Source organism: Tupaia chinensis, unplaced genomic scaffold, assembly GCF_000334495.1.
Source record: "Tupaia chinensis unplaced genomic scaffold, TupChi_1.0 Scaffold145519_1, whole genome shotgun sequence".
NCBI classification, from domain to species: domain Eukaryota; kingdom Metazoa; phylum Chordata; class Mammalia; order Scandentia; family Tupaiidae; genus Tupaia; species Tupaia belangeri.
The window spans coordinates 1,280,831-1,288,915 of NW_006205376.1; the positions used below are offsets into that span (position 1 = coordinate 1,280,831).

Genomic DNA, 8,085 nt, shown 5'->3' on the forward strand with positions numbered 1-8,085 from the left:
CTGCCGGCCCTAAGTTACATTGAAACAAGGAGACCACAGAGCTGATGAATAGAGGTTAAATTCTTAGGGTTTTCTTCCTGTGTGTTCTTGATGCATTCTGCCTAACTCTTAAGTGGGTCCTTGTCTCCCTCTGCTTTTGAGGTACAGATTTATAATCCACTTTTTCTAAGTTAAACTGCTGTTGGCCTTTGTGGTCCATTGGGCCTTGAGCTGTCTGAGATGATGGATACTGGGAATCTGAGGTGGAGAAGAACCTGTGGGTGCTGTCCTTGCCCTTGCCACTACATCTACCATCCTTGGTGTGGAATTTATTTTCAATTTTCATGAATTTTAAAATTAAATGGACTGAAAATTGCTCTGTTTGCCCCCCTCGCAAAATTCCATATTGCCATGGCCATGTGAAACGTTTGGAATGAGTTAATTGTGTGCATCAGCAAAATTTTGCTTTGCTCTGTTAGATATAGAACTAAGATGAGAACTCTGTGGAACACATGTGTGAACACACAAATGCACACAGCAGCTGTGGCTCCAAGTTGGTTGCATTTGGTGGGATTTTTCTGTATGCCCATCAAAATCACCTCCCCAGGGGAATGGCCACGCCGCAATCCCTTCTCCTCCATTCTCTCGGGATTTGGGGCACACACACACATGCACCCAGTGTGGGTTTAAGCCACTGGGTCCAGGACTTGAACCATCGTCGACTATGTGTGAGTCCATTGACGTAGTCATTATGCCATCTGCTGGTTCCCAGAAACTGTTTCTTTAGATTTGTCCTTTTCTTCTGTCCTTGTAACTGCTGCCCTGCTTCTGAAAAATAAAAAGAAGCTGTGGCTCCAAGTTGGTTGCATTTGGTGGGATTTTTCTGTATGCCCATCAAAATCACCTCCCCAGGGGAATGGCCACGCCGCAATCCCTTCTCCTCCATTCTCTCGGGATTTGGGGCACACACACACACATGCACCCAGTGTGGGTTTAAGCCACTGGGTCCAGGACTTGAACCATCGTCGACTATGTGTGAGTCCATTGACGTAGTCATTATGCCATCTGCTGGTTCCCAGAAACTGTTTCTTTAGATTTGTCCTTTTCTTCTGTCCTTGTAACTGCTGCCCTGCTTCTGAAAAATAAAAAGACAGACTTTCCATCACCTGGCAGTGAGTGAGTCTATGGAGGCTGCAGTGCACCTTGGCCAGAGCCCTGTGATGACAATTACACTTGTCTCATTTAGTTGTCATTACTGTAGCCCCAAGAACAGCGGGATGAAGTTACTAGAGGATATCTACCAATACCTTATTAGAAAACTTTTGCAAATATCCCCTACTCTATGGGGCTGATTGTTCTTTTGTAATAAATGTGTTTATTACTAACTCCCCCTGTAAATAGTTGTTCTTGCCTTCCTTTCCTTTCTCATCTGTCTAAATCCTGTGTTCTTTTTTTAAAAAAAATTTTTTTCTGATCTCGAATTCAAAGTAGTGAAGTCACAAGACAAAATATATTCGCACCAGGCAGGCAGATTAAATCTTTTGTTTTTTTCAGATCCCTGTTATACATTGTTAGATATTTATTTTCACATAACCTAAAGATCCTAGTTGAAACAGGATCATTTAATTTTAACTTCCTTATTAATATAGAAAAGAATCTGAGGTCCATAAACATGGAAGGACTTGTCCAAGGTCATGAACCAGGTGAGGCGCAGAAACAGCCCACATTGAGTACTGCTGCTTTTTTTTTTTTTTTTTTTTTTTTTTTTTGAGAGGTTTTCACTATAGGGCACATGCGCTCGCCAGACAGAGACAGAGAGATAGAAAGCGCAAAATCACCCCCCAGAGAGGATGGCCATGCCACAATCCCTTCTCCTCCATTCTCCTCTCGGGATCTTGGGCACGCACGCACACGCACCCGGCATGAGTTTAAGCCACCTGGTCCGGGACTCGAACCGCGGTTGACTATGTGGGAGTCCAGTGACACAGCCATTACGCTAACTGCTGGTCCCAGTACTGCTTCTTGAACGCAGAGACATGGGCAAGGTGGACCGACTTCCAGCGTGTTGCCCTTATAAGGAGCAGGGCACTGGGGCATCACCCTGGAATCCCAGAGTTGCTGTTTTCAATGTCCCTAGAGGAAGTACAGGTGGCAAAGATGATTTCCTTAAAAAATCAAAATGATAAGAAACATATATTTTTCATTACAAATGCCAACCCTTTAAAAAAAGTAAGTGCCAAACCCACTAAATAGTTGAATTTTTTAGTTCGTGTGCACGCTCCCTTATCCATATCTGTATCTAAAGTAAAGTGACGGTTAGAAAGTGGCTTGGTGATGGTGGCACCCAGAACAGTGCTAAGCAAGGTCGGCCTAAGTGAGGAGTGGCTCTGCATCGCTCTAGGGCACCCCTGTCCCCGGATGACGTGTTGAGCTGAGAGTTAGTAACCTCTTCTGTGGACGGTGCTGCAGGTGCACAACCTATGCTTGCTTGCTTGGTCTCCCTGTCCTCTGCTCCCTTTGCCAGCCCACATGCTCTGCCTTGCCCAGGGCCACTCTACTCCAAGGAAAGAATGAGACATTCTTTCTTTGATATGTCATTATCACCTCAGTGTTGGCTTTTCATTCATTCACCAAATATTTGTCAAGCATTTGCTCTGTGCTGTTCCTGTTACAGATGGGAACCAATGGGCAAGGTCTTCGGCGGAATTTACACCATGGAGCAGGGAGGTGTAATATAAAGGTAAAAAGATAAGTGAGCAGCTTAGTTTCAAATGGTGGCAATTAATGGGAAGGCAAAATGTGACATATTAAGGAAGGCTTTTAGGGTGGCAAACTTTAGAAGAAATATTTTTCAGGAAATATTTTTCTGGAGGTCTTTTTTTTTTTTTTTTTTTTTTGCTATAGGGCGCGTGTGCTCACCAGAAAGACAGAGAGACAGAAAGCGAGAAATCACCCCTTGGAGGGATGGCCATGCTGCGAACCCTTCTCCTCCATTCTCTTCTCGGGATCCTGGACATGCACACACACGCACCCGGCATGAGTTTAAACCACTGGGTCTGGGACTCGAACCATGGTCGACTACATGGGAGTTCAACGACACAGCCATTACGCTAAGTGCTGGTCCCCTGGAGAAGTCTTACATAAGCTGAGATACAAATGATAAGCCATCCATTCATGACACAGACCATGTATGATAAAGATCATGTGTGACACTGATCATGTGTAACACTGATCATGTATGACATGGGTCATGTAGGACAGATCATACATGCTGTTATGCCTACTTCATGGAAGTGGACCTTGAGGAAAGCCAGTCATCAGAATGATGTCAAGATCATGTTAAACGAGTGCTTTTGGAGCTACACGGCACGTTACCTTCATTTTCCGCAGACTTAATAAGAGTGCTGAATACATGCTCTTGGCAGAGTCAGAGTTCCACGGGTGACCATGGAGCGTATTTCAGGATAGTGGTTAGGAGCAGCCATTTTAAAGTTGAGCAGACCTGGGTTTTTTTTTTTTTTTAGAATTTTATTTATTTATTCATTCATTTATTTTAATTTGACAGAGAGAGACAGAGAGAGAAAGCAAGCCTCCAAGTCTGAGACTCAAACCTTGGTCAGCCTTGTGGGAATGTCCAGCGTCTTAATCACCATGCCACCTGCTGGTCCCCAAGCAGATCTGGATTTCATCCCAGTGTGTGTGCGCGCGTGCCCAAAATCCTGAGAGGAGAATGGAGGAGAAGGAATTGCAGCGTGGCCATCCTACCCCCGCCTGCCCCCCCGCCCCGGGGTTGATTTCTCACTTTGTGTCTCTGTCTGTCTCTGTCTCTCCAGTTAGTGCATACACCCTTTCACAAAAATTATCTCTAAAAAAATAATAATAATAAATAAGGAATTTCCTTAATATTAAAATATCTGTTACTATTGGTAGTAAAAGCCTGGAAGGACTTTTAGCTTTCATGTTCATTTATTCAGCAAATACCTTCTGAGTGTTCACTCTGCCCTCGTTAGGTTCTGGATGAAGAACAGGCCCGGGCTTTGACCTGTGCTCACACAGTGCTCAGCTAACAATCTGGTGATTGCATTCACTGTGATTGGTAACACAGTGGGGTGGGGATGGAGGTGGGATGTGGGGTACACAGGAGGGGTTAATTGGCTGTGCAGGTGAGGCAGCCCTGGGAATTCTGGTCTGAGGAGGCAGAAGCAAGGAGCCATGCTGGGAAATGCAATTGCAGAATGTGGGCTAAGGCTGGCCAGGATATGAGAATAGAGGTGTTGCCTTGCACAGATGTTCTTACTGTATCCCATAAGGAATGAGAAGCCTTTCAGTAGTTGTAAACATTTGAGGAATAGATCTTCAGTTTTATAGTCTGAAAAGATAACTGGCAGTGTGAAAGGCAGAACCATGGAGGGAACATGACCTAGGGCTGATTGAAATGCTTTGTCCTCCTCCTCATCACCTTCTCCACAGCAGGCAGACCTGTTCTCCTGCCATCACCACCACAAGGTAGCTAAGTCATCTTATTCTTGGTATTTAGATTCTGAAGTTACGACATGAAGCAAAACTTGGTCAACGAAGTTCTTGGGAAGGCAAGACTCTGAAGTCCAACATGGTGTGTGTGTTTTTCTGAGGGTCAGAAAAAATGACTGCTGCCTTGGTGGGGCATGAGAGAAAATACTTTGCTTGCATTTAGGGCCCTGTTGTATGAAATATAGCTCGATGTGGTGAGAGCGCCTACTTGAAGACTGGGAGGAACCACGGGAGCAGCAGGTTCATGACCTCCGTCTGTCTCCCTCTCACTGCAGGGCACGGGAACATTGAGCCCCACTGCCGGAGCAGTTTTAACTACCGCATCTGCGTCTGTGTGTGCGCACGCTCCTACACACAGCTGTTCTCTGTATCTGCAAAGCAGGCGTAAGTCTCTTCGAGCATGTGTAAATGCAACAACGGTCCTTGCGGTCGATTCCAACCTTCGGTGTTTCCTGAGTGTCAGACACTTGCAAGGAATCTTCATCATCCCATCTCATTTCTAACACGTATTTGAGAGAAGAGAGATTTCTCCTCATTGAACAAATAAAACTGTTGAAAGGAGATGCCTACTCTTTCTAAGTTCTCTATTGAATAAGAACTAGGAAAAAACCAGATCTGTTCTGGATTGCATCCTATCTTCGTAGCTTTTATGCTTAATTTTCTTTAGTTACAATGCCATTGTATTAACTTAGGCAAAATAATAGTGATAACAGGAAACTTAGCAATTTCAGTAGCAGAAAGAGAGTACATAAAGTATGTCATGGAAGGTGCATGTTATGAAAAAACTATGGATGGATTTCAAAGAGTTTTCACGCCAGAATAAATGAGTAATTTCGTTTTCTCCAAAACTTCTGAAGTTTTCTTACAGAAATAAGAGTCCAGAAAAGTTAAGTAGAGAGAATTAATGAGTTACAGTCTTTAAGAGGCTCCAAGATGGTTGGTAACGGTCAAAGAACATGGATGGATAGTTTAGAACTGAGGAAATACAAATGACTAATAAAGAAAGTTTTATAAAACTAGCAATCAAAGAAATGCATAAAGTATTATATTGGAGAGGAATTTCTGAATGCTTACGTTCTGGATTCGCATCCTTGTGTACTTCAGATGACGGTGTAAATTTACAATGTTTTGGAAAATAATTTGGTAAGTAGGTTTTATCTTCGTTAGAGAACATGTCGGAAGGAATAGAATCCCATTGTAGCTGAAGAGAAAAGGATGTCTTAAAAGAATATAAAGGTCTCTCCTTTACATTCTTTTGCTTGAAGGGTATGTGGAGAGCAGGATCAGTCAACAAATCGCCAGGGACTTAGTCAGTTGGAGAATACTCTAGGTGATTAAAAAATAATCAAAATAATATAAAGGTGTCTCACAGAACCCAGAGGCACTGAGTTCATTCAAGCCTTCCAAGAACTTGGAACCAGGACAGTTAAACTCACTGTCCCTCTGGGTATGTCGTCCCTCATCCCCACTAGGACCGTTGTGTCCCTCATGCTCTTCACACTGGCCCCTTCTCCGTTCCTCTGTGGATGGCCACCCTTGGTCTCAGGTTACAGTGCCTCTCAGCCCCGGTGCAGGAGCGGACACATTCTACCTACGGTGCCTTGGCAAGTCTTTGATGGGCTAAGCTTTGGTCAGTGATTACTTTGATCGTGGCAGCTCTGGCCATGGAACTCAGAGATCATTTGACCTGTAGCAAGCAAATAAAAGCACATACCTGCTATGTGTATCAGTAGCTTGGCAAATGTTCATTTCTTTTGCTTGCATAATTCCAATATTGGAAATCTACCTCTAGTCAGTTCTTGAGTAATTCAGTGAATAGCTCATCATGTCACAGCTCATCAGGTATTTCAGTGGGAATGGAAAGAAATGGGCAACTACTCACATGTTCAACAATGGGGAAATACACCCAGTCGAGGTGCTGTGTCCTGGGTGACACTGCTGCTTGGCAGGCTGAGGCTGTGTGAGAGGCCAGGGTTCAATTCCTAGCTTCCCCTAAAAGCCAGCTGCAATGGTGTGCACTGGTCATGCTTCAACACTTGGGATTCCTCTTTGTGATTAGCACCTGTATTGACTGTTGAGGTTTGTCCTTGGTGCCTTGTCACAGGAGATTGTCCGGGTAGCAGCTTCTCCTCTCAGGACAACCACGTCCATACCAGGTAGACTAGCAGCTAGCATATCCATGAGCTTGACTACCTAAAATACGTAGTTGCTTTGAAAAAAGTTCAAAATCCAGCACTTTCCCTGCCAGGGAACATACCTATTTTATGATTAGGAAAACTGAGTTATTTTGGAAATAAAATGGGGAGTAAGGTCAAAGTCAGATGCTTAGAGAAATATGCCAAAGCTCTCTAGTTTTCCTGTATCCTCAACCCTCCAGAGCTCTTTCTCTTGACTGCCCGCAAGTATACCACTCTTCCCGAAAAGCTGTATTGTCCTTACCGTTGGGCGAAAGAGGGACAGGCATGCCGTTTGCACAGAATTTCTAGTGCAGAACAGATCAAACGAAATCTCTTCACGTCAGAGTCGGATGGGTTTATTTCCTCGTCCAAGCAACCTGAACATTCATTGAATAAGCATTTTAAGTGTTGTCTGTGCCCGAGGGTGTGGTGGAGCAGCAATCCACTTTAGTAACTGCAGAGTGTGACGCCAAGTCACAAGACAGTAGGGATGTTGCCGAGTCTGTGGCTGCAGAGAAGAGGGGCCTCATACCAGGCCAGAGAATGCGGAAGATGTCACCTTGGAGATAGCCCTGCACGGGCAGGATCTTAAGGATGAGGAAAGATCTGTCAGGTGGGAAAGGGCATCCCATGTCAAGGGAACAACATACATAAAAGCTTAAAAACGATAAAAGGGTGTCGGAGTGGAGTGGTTAGTATCGGTCAGTGGGGTTTTAGCCTACAAGCAGTGAAGACAGTGCTCCAAAGATTTGTATGCTGACAGGCGGTGTGGTCTTTTACACATTTTAGAGAGATGACTGGCAGCACTGCGGAGGAAGGGCGAGGGCACAAGGTGCAAAAGCCTTGGCATTTTCATAAAGAGCAGATGTACAGGAGGAAGATGATGAGGCCTGTGAGTTCAGACAAGGGTGGGAAGAGCAGAGAAAGTGAGAAATCTTTAGCACGATTGCCAGGACTTAGTGATTAATTCAGTGCCTGGAGGGGGATGAAGGTGTGGGACATGCCAAGAACAGCTCTGAAGTTTCCAGCTGGATAGCTGACGAGGGGACGCATCATTAGCTAATAGAAGGAATACTATCAGGGAAGCAGACTGGGATCCTGTTTGACTCAAAAAACATATTAAATTTCTCATCACATGACTAACTGATTTAAATGTGTATGAAATTCTGCTTTTTCACAAATTTGAAAACAAATGCCATTTAATTTTTTTTTTTCCTTTTTGGCTAGAGGATGCGTGTGCTTGCCAGGGAGTAAAGGTAGAGGAAACACCTCCATGGGGCATGGTCACTTCATAATCCTTTGTCCATCATCGTCAGGAGTTTGGGCATGCACATACATGACCTGGTGCTTCTTTTTTTTTTTTTTTTTTTTTTTTTTGAGGGGTTTTTTCTATTGGGCC

The 8,085-nt window shown here is 44.2% G+C and overlaps 1 protein-coding gene and 1 long non-coding RNA gene across 7 annotated transcripts in view; both read left to right on the plus strand.

Annotated features, from left to right (window-relative positions):
* FGD4 (FYVE, RhoGEF and PH domain containing 4) overlaps positions 1-8,085 on the plus strand; it is a 172,575-nt gene that overhangs the window by 26,558 nt on the left and 137,932 nt on the right. The gene's annotated exons all lie outside the window — the stretch shown is intronic.
* The window catches only part of LOC114006051 (uncharacterized), a 5,211-nt gene continuing 1,649 nt past the window's right edge, over positions 4,524-8,085 (plus strand). The window contains exons 1-2 of the long non-coding RNA XR_003547820.1: positions 4,524-4,591; positions 4,785-4,893. This is a non-coding gene — a long non-coding RNA (uncharacterized LOC114006051). The remainder of the gene's footprint in view (positions 4,592-4,784; positions 4,894-8,085) is intronic.